The 12422-nt window shown below is 42.5% G+C and overlaps 1 pseudogene; it reads right to left on the reverse strand.

Moving 5' to 3' along the window:
- Nucleotides 1-1583: 1583 nt before the first annotated feature.
- On the reverse strand, nt 1584-2621 carry LOC120233767 (annotated as a pseudogene).
- Between the last annotated feature and the right edge of the window lie 9801 nt (nt 2622-12422).

Genomic DNA, 12422 nt, shown 5'->3' on the forward strand with positions numbered 1-12422 from the left:
TGCATGGTCTCTAGGGAGATTTAGGAGGATGTACTGAGAGCTCAGGAAAACCCCAATGCCCATGTGGGCTAACAATGGCACCCGTACCAATGGTCAGGATATTGTCCGTGTGTGTTCTAAGTGTGTGTGAACTGGGCTTTCGGATTTGGTACCCCGGGCTTCTGCCTTGGTCCCTTCTTGGCTCTCAGACTCCGTCCTCCAACCTGGCAGAGCTCCTAAGTGTAGCCAGGGACATTTTTGCCTCTCTGCTTACATCAGTGTTTTTATTTCCACTCAACAGTGTCTGATCTCTACAGATTGCCCAGAGATGGTGCTGGGGGAACTCCACTCTCCTTGTGTTGTTTTTACTCTGAGCTGCTTAGAAGTTAGAGGGTTTATCAAAAGTAGTATTTGAAAGTTTAGGCTTTAAGACTGTTGACTGAAGTCCATAGCTTTGGCATCACTTTCAGCTCATACTTTGCTTTTAGTCACATGAAGAAATAAATTCCATGAGATTACTAGTCTAGGTAAATGATACCTTTATGGACCAAATGAATCATATAGGTTCTCTCTCAAAAGTTTGGAAAGCCCCACAGAAAATAATGAATTACATTTCTTCATTTTGGATAAGAAATCTCTTTGTCTAGAGACTCAGACTCCAGAAAGGGCTAAGTTTAAAAATATATGTCATAATGGGGGCACCTGGGTGGCTCAGTAGGTTAAGTGTCTGACTCTTAATCTCAGCTCAGGTCTTGATCTCAGGGTTGTGAGTTCAAGCCCTGTATGGGGCATGGAGCCTACTTTAAACAAAAAAAAAGCATAAGGACAACAATGCCACTAGTATTTTTAAGCACCTATATTTTCCAAACTATTCTGTGTGTGTTTCATATCAATTCTATAAAGTAAGGTAGACATCATTCCCATTTAAGAGGTGAGAAAACTGAGACACAAAGGTGAAAGGACTCAGAAACAGACAGGCTGTCACTGGTGAAGGGGGGATCAGGGCCTGGTTCATGATTTTAAGGCCCAGTCACAATGAAAATGAGAACATCCATGGGGCACCCCAGCACTGATCAGGCAGCTGGAGGAGATAGTGGGCAGATAGCAGGGAGATGCCCACACTGATTCCCAGCTGAATTGGTTGAGGCATGTTTTGTGGCCTGTGATCTATTCTGGAGAACATTCCATGTGTACTTGAAAAGAATGTGGATTCTGCTGTTTTAGAAGGGAATGTTCTGAATATATCTGTTAAATCCATCTGGTCCAGTGTGTCATTCAAAGCCACTGTTTCTTTTTTGATTTTCTGGTTGGATGATTTGTCCATCAATGTAAGTGGGGTGTTAAAGTCCTCTATTATTATTGTATTACTATTGATTAGTTCTTTTATGTTTGTTATTAACTGTTAATTATATATTTGAGTGCTCCCATGTTGGATGCCTAAATATTTACAGTTGTATATCTTATCGTTGCATTGTCCCCTTTATTTTTATTTCCAGGAAGGCACTAGTCTCATTTATTGGACATTTGTGGGGGCAGCTCAGCACTGATCAGGCAGCTGGAGAAGGAGACATAGGCAAGGGGCAGCGAGATGCCCATCCTCATTTTCAGTCTTTGAATAATTGCTTGAAGATGGGGCTCTCATGGCTCTGGGGCAAAATCTCCACCTGAGTGTTTGGGGCATACCGTATGCGGGAGATGAAGTCCTCAGCCACTTGGAGTCCGCATGCCACTCGTTCCTGTTCGCTTTCTACCCCTTCCAGATGTAGATCTTGCCACAGAGCATCATTGTCCAGCACAAAGCAATCATCAGATAGCAGCAACTTGAGGGCAAAGGGGCTGGAATCATTCACCTTAGGTTTATGTCCAGTGGCAATAGAGACCCTATACAGAGCCACAGCCTGGGCAATTGTTTGGTCAGCTGTGAGGTCTTCCTCAGGATTGCCCTCCTTCAGATGAGGCTTGGGGCCCAGGACCTGGGTCATCTCGGCAGGCCCTTCCCCATCAGTGACCATCTTCACTTGGGCCTTGCCCTGTTGCTCACTCTCCCAGACGGCCATGTCCAGGTCCCACACCTTGCAGTGCTCCAGAATGTTGGACTTTCTACCCCACCAGGCAAAGATATTCTGGCCCAGGTCCAAGATGGAGCAGTGCCCGGTGTTGAAGCTGTCCCAGCTCAGTGCCCGCTCAGCAGCATGGAGGTGGTTCTTCCTCTTGATCTCATACATTTTCTCGATAGCAGCTACAGTGGCCCCTGGGGAGGTCTTGTGAAATGCTGACTCTACTCTGCCTTTCTAGTACTTGAGGCCACATGAGAAGTAGCTCATGAAGAGGTCAGACTCACTGCCTTGCACCTCTCGGTGCTGCACTGGCCACTCCGCAGGCAGGGTGTTGAGGTGCACGGCCAGCACAGCACAGGCCCCCTGTCCATCCCAGGATGACTGCTGTCCTATCCATACGTGCAAGTGGGAGAGCTCCTCTGGACCACTGTGCAGCACGAGGTAGGAGTCCCTCCGAAGGGATATGCCCCGGTTCTCATGTGCTACTGGCACTGGCTTCAGCTTCTCCACCCACCACACACACAGGCAGGGATGCTGCACTGAGGCTGGGAATGGAGAGCTGCTCTGGGGGAGGGATGTGTACATGTTGTTTCCAGTTCTGCCACCACCTTGTTGGTAGCTCCAGAAGCTCCCTGTATTATTATATATCGTGCTTCTTTGTTTCTTCCTACAGACTTTGTTTTAAATTCTATTTCATCCAATGGAAATATTCCTGCTCCAACTTTCTTCTGATATCTATTTGCATGATAAATGCTTCTCCATCCCCTTATTTCAATCTGCAGGTGTCTTTAGGTCTGGAATGAGTCTCTTGTGGGCAGCCTGTAGATGGGTCTTATTTTGTTTTTAATTTTTAATGTTCTATTTATTTTTGAGAGAGAGTGAGTTGCGGAGGGGCAGAGAGAGAGGGGGACAGAGGATCTGAAATGGGCTCTGCACCGGCAGCAGTGAGTTTGATGTGGTGCTTGAATTCATGAACCCTGAGATCGTGACCAGAGCCAAAATCAGACCGTCAACCAACTGAACCACCCAGGCACCTGGGATCTTGTTTTTTTAAATCCATTCTGATACCTGTCTTTTGATGGGAGCATTTAGTCAATTTACATTATTGATAGATATGTATTTATTGCCATTTTGTTACTTGCTTTGTGGTTGTTTTTGTAGTTGTTCTCTGATCCTTCTCATTCTCTTTCATGGTTTGCTGGTTTTCTTCAGTGATACACTTAGATTCCTTGCTCTTTATTTTTTGTGCATCTATTACTGTTTTTGTTTTTTTTTCTGCTCACATTAAAAAATTTTTTTTTAAATAGTTTATTGTCAAGTTGGTTTCCATATAACACCCAGTGCTCATCCCCACAGGTGCCCTCCTCCATGCCCATCACCCCCCTTCACCTCCCCCCACCTCATCAGTCCTCAGTTTTTGTCAGCATTCAAGAGTCTCTCATGGTTTGCCTCTCTCCCTCTCCCCCACCATTTCCCCCCTTCTTCTCCCCCTTGTTCCTCAGTTAAGTTCCTCCTAATCCTCCTATACGTGCAAACATATGGTATCTGTCCTTCTCTGCCTGACTTATTTTGCTCAGCATAACACCCTCAAGGTCCATCCATGTTGCTACACATGGCCAGATTTCATTCTTTCTCATTGCCATGTAGTATTCCATGGTACAGATAAACCACATCTTCTTGATCCATTCATCAGTTGATGGACACTTAGGCTCTTTCCATGTTTTGGCTATTGTTGGAAGTGCTGCTATGAACATTGGGGTACATGTGTCCCTATGCATTAGCACTCCTGTATCCCTTGGGTAAATTCCTAGCAGTGTTATTGCTGAGTCATAGGAGAGCTCTATTCTTAATTTTTTGAGGAACCTCCACACTGTTTTCCAGAGGGGCTGTACCAGTTTACATTCCCATCAACAGTGTAGGAGGGTGCCCATTTCTCCACATCCTCGCCAGCATCTAGAGTTCTCTGATTTGCTCATTTTAGCCACTCTGACTGGCGTGAGGTGGTATCTCAGTGTGGTTTTGATTTGTATTTCCCTGATGAGGAGGGATGCTGAGCATCGTTTCATGTGTCTGTTGGCCATCTGGATGTCCTCTTTGGAGAAGTGTCTGTTCATGTCTTCTGCCCATTTCTTCACTGGATTATTTGTTTTTCAGGTGTGGAGTTTGGTGAGTTCCTTATAGATTTTGGATACTAGTCCTTTTTCTGATATGTCATTTGCAACTATCTTTTCCCATTCCGTTGGTTGTCTATTAGTTTTATGGATTGTTTCCTTTGCCATGCAGAAGCTTTTAATCTTGATGAGGTCCCAATAGTTCATTTTTGCTCTTGATTCCCTTGCCTTTCGGGATGTGTCAAGTAAGAAAGTGCTGCGGTGGAGGTCAAGGAGGTTGTTTCCTGTTTTCTCCTCTAGGGTTTTGATGGTTTCCTGTCTCACATCCAGGTCCTTTATCCATTTTGAGTTTATTTTTGTGTGTGGTATGAGAAAATGATCTAGTTTCATTCTTCTGCATGCTGCTGTCCAGTCCTCCCAGCACCATCTGTTAAAGAGGCTGTCTTTTTTCCATTGGATACTCTTTCCTACTTTGTCAAAGATTAATTGGCTGTACACTTTTGAGTCCATATCTGAGTTCTCTATTCTATTCCATTGGTCTATGTGTTTATTTTTGTGCCAATACCGTACTGTCTTGATGATGACAGCTTTGTAGTAGAGGCTACAATCTGGGATGGTGATGCCTCCCGTTTTGGTTTTCTTCTTCAATATTACTTTGGCTATTCAGGGTCTTTTGTGGTTCCATACAACTCTTAGGATAGTTTGTTCTAGCTTTGAGAAGAATGCTGGTGCAATTTTGATTGGGATCACATTGAATGTGTAGATAGCTTTGGGTAGTAATGACATTTTAACTATATATATAGTCCTATGACTATCTTTATGACTATTACATTTTTAAAAACATAATTTATTGTCAAATTGGCTTACATACAACACCCAGTGCTCATCCCAACAAGTGCCCTCCTCAATGCGCATCACCCCCTTTCCATTCTCCCCCATCCCTGATCAACCCTCAGTTTGTTCTCTGTATTTAAGAGTCTCTTATGGTTTGCCTCTTTGTAACTGTTTTTCCCCTTCCCTTCCCCCATGGTCTTCTGTTAAGTTTCTCAAGATCCACATATGTATGCTATCTGTCTTTCTCTGGCTGACTTATTTCACTTAGCATAATACCCTCCAGTTCCATTCATGTTGCTGCAAATGGCATGACTTCATTTTTTCTCATTGTCAAGTAGTATTCCATTGTATATATAAACCACATCTTCTTTATCCACCAGTTGATGGACATTTAGGCTCTTTCCATAATTTGGCTATTGTTGAAAGTGCTGCTATAAACATTGGGGTACATGTGCCCCTATGTATCAGCACTCCTGTATCCCTTGGGCAAATTCCTAGTATTGCTATTGCTGGGTCATAAGGCTGAACAAAAGACCATGGGGGAAGGGAAGGAGAGAAAATAGTTCATTTTTGCTTTTAATTCCCTTGCCTTTGGAGATGTGTCGGGTAAGAAATTGTGGCTGAGGTCAAAGAGGTTGTTGCATGCTTTCTCCTTTAGAGTTTTGATGGGTTTCTGTCTCACATTTAGGTCTTTCATCCATTTTGAGTTTATTTTTGTGTATGGTGTAAAAAAGTGGTCTAGTTCGTTCTTCATGTTGCTGTCCAATTCTCCCAGTACTATCTGCTAAAGAGACTCTTTTTTCCATTGGATACTCTTTCCTGGTTTGTCAAAGATTAGTTGGCCATACATGTGTGGGTCCAGTTCTGGGGTCTCTATTCCATTGGTCTATGTGTTTATTTTTGTGCCAATACCATACTGTCTTGATGATTACAGCTTGGTAGTAGAGGCTTCTTCAGTATTAATTTGGCTATTCAGGGTCTTTTGTGGTTCCATACAAATTTTAGGATTGTTTGTTCTAGCTTTGAGAAGAATGTCAGTGCAATTTTGATTGGGATTGCATTGAATGTGTAGATTGCTTTGGGTAGTATTGACATTTTAACAATATTTATTCTTCTAATCCATGAGCATGGGATGTTTTTCCATTTCTTTGTGTGTTCTTCAATTTCCTTCATAAGTTTTCTATAGTTTTCAGTATACATATTTTTGCATCTTTGGTTAGGTTTACTCCTAGGTATTTTTATGGTTCTTGGTGCAATTGTAAATGGGATTAGTTTCTTTATTTCTCTTTCTATCACTTCATTATTGGTGTATAGAAATGCAACCGATTTCTGTACATTGATTTTGTACCCTGTAGCTTTGCTGAATTCATGTATCAGTTCTAGCAGTCTTTTGGGTTTTCCATGTAGAGTATCATGTTGTCTGCAAAAAGTGAAAGTTTGACTTATTCTTTGCCAATTTTGATGACTTTTATTTCCTTTTGTTGTCTGATTGCTGATGCTAGGACTCTCAGCTAGTGGTGAGAGTTAAACAACAGTGGTGAGAGTGGGCATCCTTGTCATGTTTCTGATCTCATAGGAAAAGCTCTCAGTTTTTCCCCACTGAGGATGATATTAGCTGTGGGCTTTTCATATGTGGCTTTTATAATATTTAGGTATGTTCCTTCTATCCCAACTTTCTTGAGGATTTTTATTAAGAAAGGATGCCATATTTTGTCAAATGCTTTTTCTGCATCTATTGACAGGATCAGATGGTTCTTTTATTAATGTGATGTATCACATCAATTGATTTGTGAATATTGAACCAGCCCTGCAGCCCAGGAATGAATCCCACTTGATCATGGTGAATAATTCTTTTTATATGTTGTTGAATTCGATTTGCTAGTATCTGCTGAGAATTTTTGCATCCATTTTCATCAGGGATATTGGCCTGTAGTTCTCCTTTTTTGTGGGGTCTCTGTCTGGTTTGGGAAACAAAGTAATGCTGGCTTCATAAATAAGTCTGGAAGTTTTCCTTCCATTTCTATTTGTTGCAACAGCTTGAGAAGGATGGGTATTAACTCTGCTTTAAATGTCTGGCAGAATTCCCCAGGGAAGCCATCTGGTCCAGGACTCTTATTTGATGGCAGATTTTCAATAACTGATTCAATTTCTTTTACTAGTTATAGGTCTGTTCAAATTTTCTATCTCTTCCTGTTTCACTTTTGGTAGTGTGTGGGTGTTTAGGAATTTGTCCATTTCTTCCAGGTTGTTCAGTGTGTTGGCATTTAATTTTTCATAGTATTCTCTGATAATTGCTTGTATTTCTGAGGGTTGCAATAAATCCATTTTCATTAGTGATTTTATCTATTTGGTTACTCTCTCTTTTCTTTTTGAGAAGCCTGGCTAGAGGTTTATCGATTTTGTTTATTTTTTCAAAAAACCAAGTCTTAGTTTCACTGATCTGTTCTACTGTTTTTTTTTTTTTTTTTTTTTATTCTATATTGTTTATGTCTGCTCTGATCTTTATTATTTTCTGCTGGGTTTGGGGTTTCTTTACTGCTCTGTTTCTAGTTCCATTATGTGTGATGTTAGATTTTATATTTGGAATTTTTCATGTTTCTTTAGATAGGTCTGGATTTTCCTCTTAGGACTGCCTTGCTGCATCCCACAGAGTTTAGATTGTTGTGTTTTCATTTTCATTTGTTTCCATATATTTTTAAATCTCTTCTTTAATTGCCTGGTTGACCCATTCATTCTTTAGTAGGATGTTCTTTAACCTCCATGCATTTGGAGGTTTTCCAAATTTTTTCCTGTGGTTGATTTCAAGTTTCATAGCATTGTGATCTGAAAATATGCATGGCATGATTTGAATCCTTATGGACTTGTTGAGGGCTGTTTTGCGACCCTCTATGTGATCTATCTTGAAGAATGTTCCATGTGCACTCAAGAAGAATGTATATTCTGCTGCTTTAGGATGAAAAGTCCTAAATATATCTGTCAAGTCTATCTGGTCCAGTGTACCATTCAGGGCCATTGCTTCATTATTGATTTTTCTGTCTTGATAATCTGTCCTTGCTGTAAGTGGAGTATTAAAGTCTCCTGCAATTACCACATTATTACCATAAGATCGCTTATATTTGTGATTGTTTTATTTATTTGGGTGCTTCTGAATCCGGTGCATAGACATTTATGATTGTTAGTGCTTCTTGATGGATAGACCCTGTAATTATTATATAATGCCCTTCTTCATCTCTTGTTACTGCCTTTAGTTTAAAATCTAGTTTGTCTGATATAAGTATGGCTACTCCAGCTTTCTTCTGACTTCCAGTAGTATGATAGATGGTTTTCTATTCCCTCACTTTGAATCTGAAGGTGTCCTCAGGTTTAAAATGGGTCTCTTGTAGACAACAAATAGGTAGGTCTTGTTTTTTATCCATTCTGATACCCTGTACCTTTTAATTGGAGCATTTAGTCCATTTACATGCAGTGTTATTATTGAAAGATATGGGTTTAGAGTCATTGTGTTATCTGTAGGTTTCATGCTTGTAGTGATGTCTTTTGTCCTTTGTGGTCCTTGCAACATTGCACTCAGAGTCCCCCTTAAGATCTTTTGTAGGGCTGGTTTATTGGTGATGAATTCCTTCAGTTTTTGTTTGTTTGGGAAAGCTTTTATCTCTCCTTCTATTCTGAATGATAGCCTTGCTGGATAAAGGATTCTTGTCTTCATATTTTTCCTGTTCATCACATTGAAAATTTCCTGCCACTCCTTTCTGGCCTGCCAAGTTTCAGTAGATAGGTCTGCTACAACCCTTATGTGTTGACCCTTGTATGTTAAAGCCTGTTCATCCCTAGCTGCTTTCAGAATTCTCTCTTTGTCTTTGTATTTTGCCAGTTTCACTATGATATGTTGTACAGAAGATCGATTCAAGTTACATCTAAAGGGAGTTCTCTGTGCCCCCTGGATTTCTATGTTTGTTTCCTTCCCCTGATTGGGGAAGTTCTCAGCTATCACTTGTTCAAGTACACCTTTGGCCCCTTTCTCTCTCCCTTCTTCTTCTGGAACTCCTATGCTACAGACATTGTTCCATTTCCTTTTGCTTCTCTAATTCTCCCCCTTGTGATCCAGAATTTTCTTATCTCTGTTTTTTTTCCAGCTTCCTCGTTTTCCATAATTTTATCTTCTATTTCACTTATCCTCCCCTCTGCCTGTTCAGTCCTTACTGTGACCACCTCTATTTTATTTTGTACCTCATTTATAGCATCTTCAATTCATCATTATTATTTTTTAGTTCCTTGATCTCTGCAGCAATAGTTTCTCTGCTGTCTTCTATGCTTTTTTCAAGCCCAGCAAATTAATCTTATGACTATTACCCTAAATTCCTGTTGATTATATTGTTTATATCTATTTTGATCAATTCTTATCTGTCATTTCTTCCTGGAATTTCTTTTCAGGAGAATTCTGCTTCATCATTTTGCCTAGTTTTCTGTCCCTTATGTGTTTTAAAAGCTTGTTAGGTGCCTTGCACCTGTGAGCACTACTCTATTAAGGAAGGATCATACACTGTCCAGGGCCTGGCCCTTTAGGAGGTGCTTTTTGGAGAGTGTTACTTGCTCTCTATTGTTGTGACTTTGGTTACTGGTTACTTTATCTCCCTACTCATAGTTACATTTTGGACCCTCCATGAGATGTGGTTTGATTTGTTCATTGAAGTAGCCCTGGAAAGGAAAACAGACAGACAAACAAAAAACAAACATAAAACAAAAACACATAAACACATACACACACACACACACACACACACACACACACACACAAAATCAGAAACACCAGCTACAAGTAAATGGTGCTGATGGAAGAGGCCTTATCCCATACAAAGAGAGAAATGACAGGAGTGGGGGAAAAGACAGAATAAAAATTGACCAGAGAAACTATACTGCTTAATCTGGAGAGAGAGAAAGGAAAATAAAGCAGGCAGGGAAAAGGAAAAAGAAAATAAAGTTATCCAGATAGAGAAACTATATGGCTTAATCCAGAGAGAGAATGGAGAATAAAGAAGGAGGGGTGGGGGTGGGGGTGGGGCAGGGGGTCTGAGTCGGTTAAGCATCCGACTTTGGCTCAGGACATGATCTCACAGTTTGTGGGTTCGAGCCCCGTGTTGGGCTCTGTGCTGACAGCTAGCTCAGAGCCTGGAGCCTGTTTCGGATTCTGTGATTCCCTCTCTCTGACTCCCCCCCGCCATCACGCTGTCTCTCTCTCTCTCAGAAATAAATAAAAAATAAAACATTAAAATATTGTTTTAAATAAAAATAAATTAAAAAAAGAAAGAGGTGTGGAACATGTATCAAGAGAAACAAACCAACAACCAGAGTAACCAGACTAGAGGGAAGAGATAAGGAGAAAAGGAAGGAAGAATGAATGTATCTATATAATAAGACCTGTCCAAGAATTAAACAATGCAACAGTGCTGGTCTGCTGCCGGAGCTGTCTGGTTCATCAGCGTCAATCCCACTCCTGTAGATACGCAGTTACCAGGCATGGAGGGGCATAGTTGGGTGTAGGCGGGTCCTGCCTCCACTGTAGGCCCTGCTGATGGATTCCTGAGGACCCACCTTGGTGGGGGCACCTTGGTGGTGTTGGGGAGAAAAATGGCGATCCCCCAGTCTCTCTCCTTCAGACCTGGTGGACTAAACCGCTCTGTTCAAGCCGTCCTCACTGTGCCACAGGTGCAAATGAGGCAGTTTATCTTGCTCAGATGACTCCTGTGCCTGGCGCTTGGCTGGGATTCAAACACTAGCTGTGTGCACCCCCGTACTGGAGAAGCACCAGTCCACAACACCTAATATGTGGTCCCTGGCTGGCAGAGGCAGGCAGGCTTTGTCCTGTCCCCACAGCACTCCAGTGAGGGGATCACCTTCTCCTACTGTGAACTGCACCCCTGGCCTAGCCACCCAGCCCGGGGCTGGCTCCCCTCCTCCTCAGGTGCATGATCCAGGCAGCTAGCCCCAGTCTGAAGAAAGCCCCACAATTAGAGTTTGCATCTTTCTCCATCCAAGTCCAAGGTTTTTCTCTTGCCCAGATACAGTCCTATGCTTCCCCAGCCTCTCTTTCTCTTCCCTTTGTCTCTCTGCAGAAGGGGATCCCTCCCCTCCATTCATTTTATCTCCCCCAGTTCGCAATCATGCACCTGTGGCGCCCATCAGGTTGTCCCAGTGGGTCCCATGACTGTCTCTTTTCCTCCTGGACTCTTGGGGTTCAAAGTCTTTTGGCTTCCACACTTCTCTGAGAGACGAGGGAAGTTCAGATCCCCCTTCCTCTCTGCCATGTTGGTCCTTCACTCCCTATGATTATTACTTTTAATTCTCTGTCACGTATATTACTTATCTGTTTCAGTTAAGTCTCTTGCTGTGGTTTTGTCCTGTTCTTTCATTTGGGACATACTCCTCTTTCTCCTCATTTTATCTACCTCTCTATTTCTGTATGTTAGGTAAATCAGATATGTCTCCTGCTCATGAAAGGTGTGGCCTTGTAAAGAAGAGATCTGTAGTGCTTTGCAGTGCAGTGTCCCCTGTTTACCAGAACCTGACATTTCAGAGGTGTCCCCTATGTGTTGTGTGGTGTCTAAATGGGGTATCTCTTAATTGGATAGGATCCCCCAAATGTAGGGTGATGATAGGTGAAAGCCAGTCATGTGGGAAGTAAAAGAATTCACCTGAGACAGAGCAAAGAAGATAGAAGTTTATTGAATACATCACAGTGTATTTACTGTGGGCAGGAGAGCAGAGGAGAGGCTGTCTGCCATGAGGCAGTGGGAGTGGAATACACCTCAAGGAAATGACAGGCAGGACAGCAAAGGAGAGGCTATCTGCAACTAGGTAGTGGGAAGGGGTTGTTTTTAAAGAGGGAAAGGGAGGTATGGCGACATATGGAATTTCCCCTTTTTTGGCAACTGTGCCTACCTGTAAGTAGACTATTGGTTAGTTAGGGCCTATGGATATTTTGAGGGGGTCACCTGATGGGCCTGTCTGTATTCGACCAGGTGGTCGGTGTGGCCCTTTCTCCACTCCATTGCTCAAGTCTGTTTGCGGGCAGTGTTTGCTCCTGTCTGTGGCTGCCTTGGGCTTGAGTTGAGTCAGACCAGGCATTTGCCAGAGATGCAATATCACCAAACTGCAGTTCTTTCCCTGTATTGTGCCCTGAGAAGCTTTTGTTGGTGGGCGGGGCCTGCAGTCAGACCAGCTAGCTGTCTGTCCCCAGCCTATTGCTGGGGCCACAATTGGACTGGTGTGTATGAATATCTTTTCTTCTCTCCAGGGCAGGAGTCTCTTTGGAGTGTTACTGGCCCTGTCAGGGCTGCTTGCACACTGCCAGGCTTATGGCCCTGATTCGAACGGCTCTGGCCAAGAGTATATTAGAAGGGGCAGATGCACCAAGTGCATGGGAACAGGGCCTGCAGTTTTAACA

This window comes from Hyaena hyaena, unplaced genomic scaffold, assembly GCF_003009895.1.
Source record: "Hyaena hyaena isolate Hyena2069 unplaced genomic scaffold, ASM300989v1 scaffold_97, whole genome shotgun sequence".
Classification (NCBI taxonomy): domain Eukaryota; kingdom Metazoa; phylum Chordata; class Mammalia; order Carnivora; family Hyaenidae; genus Hyaena; species Hyaena hyaena.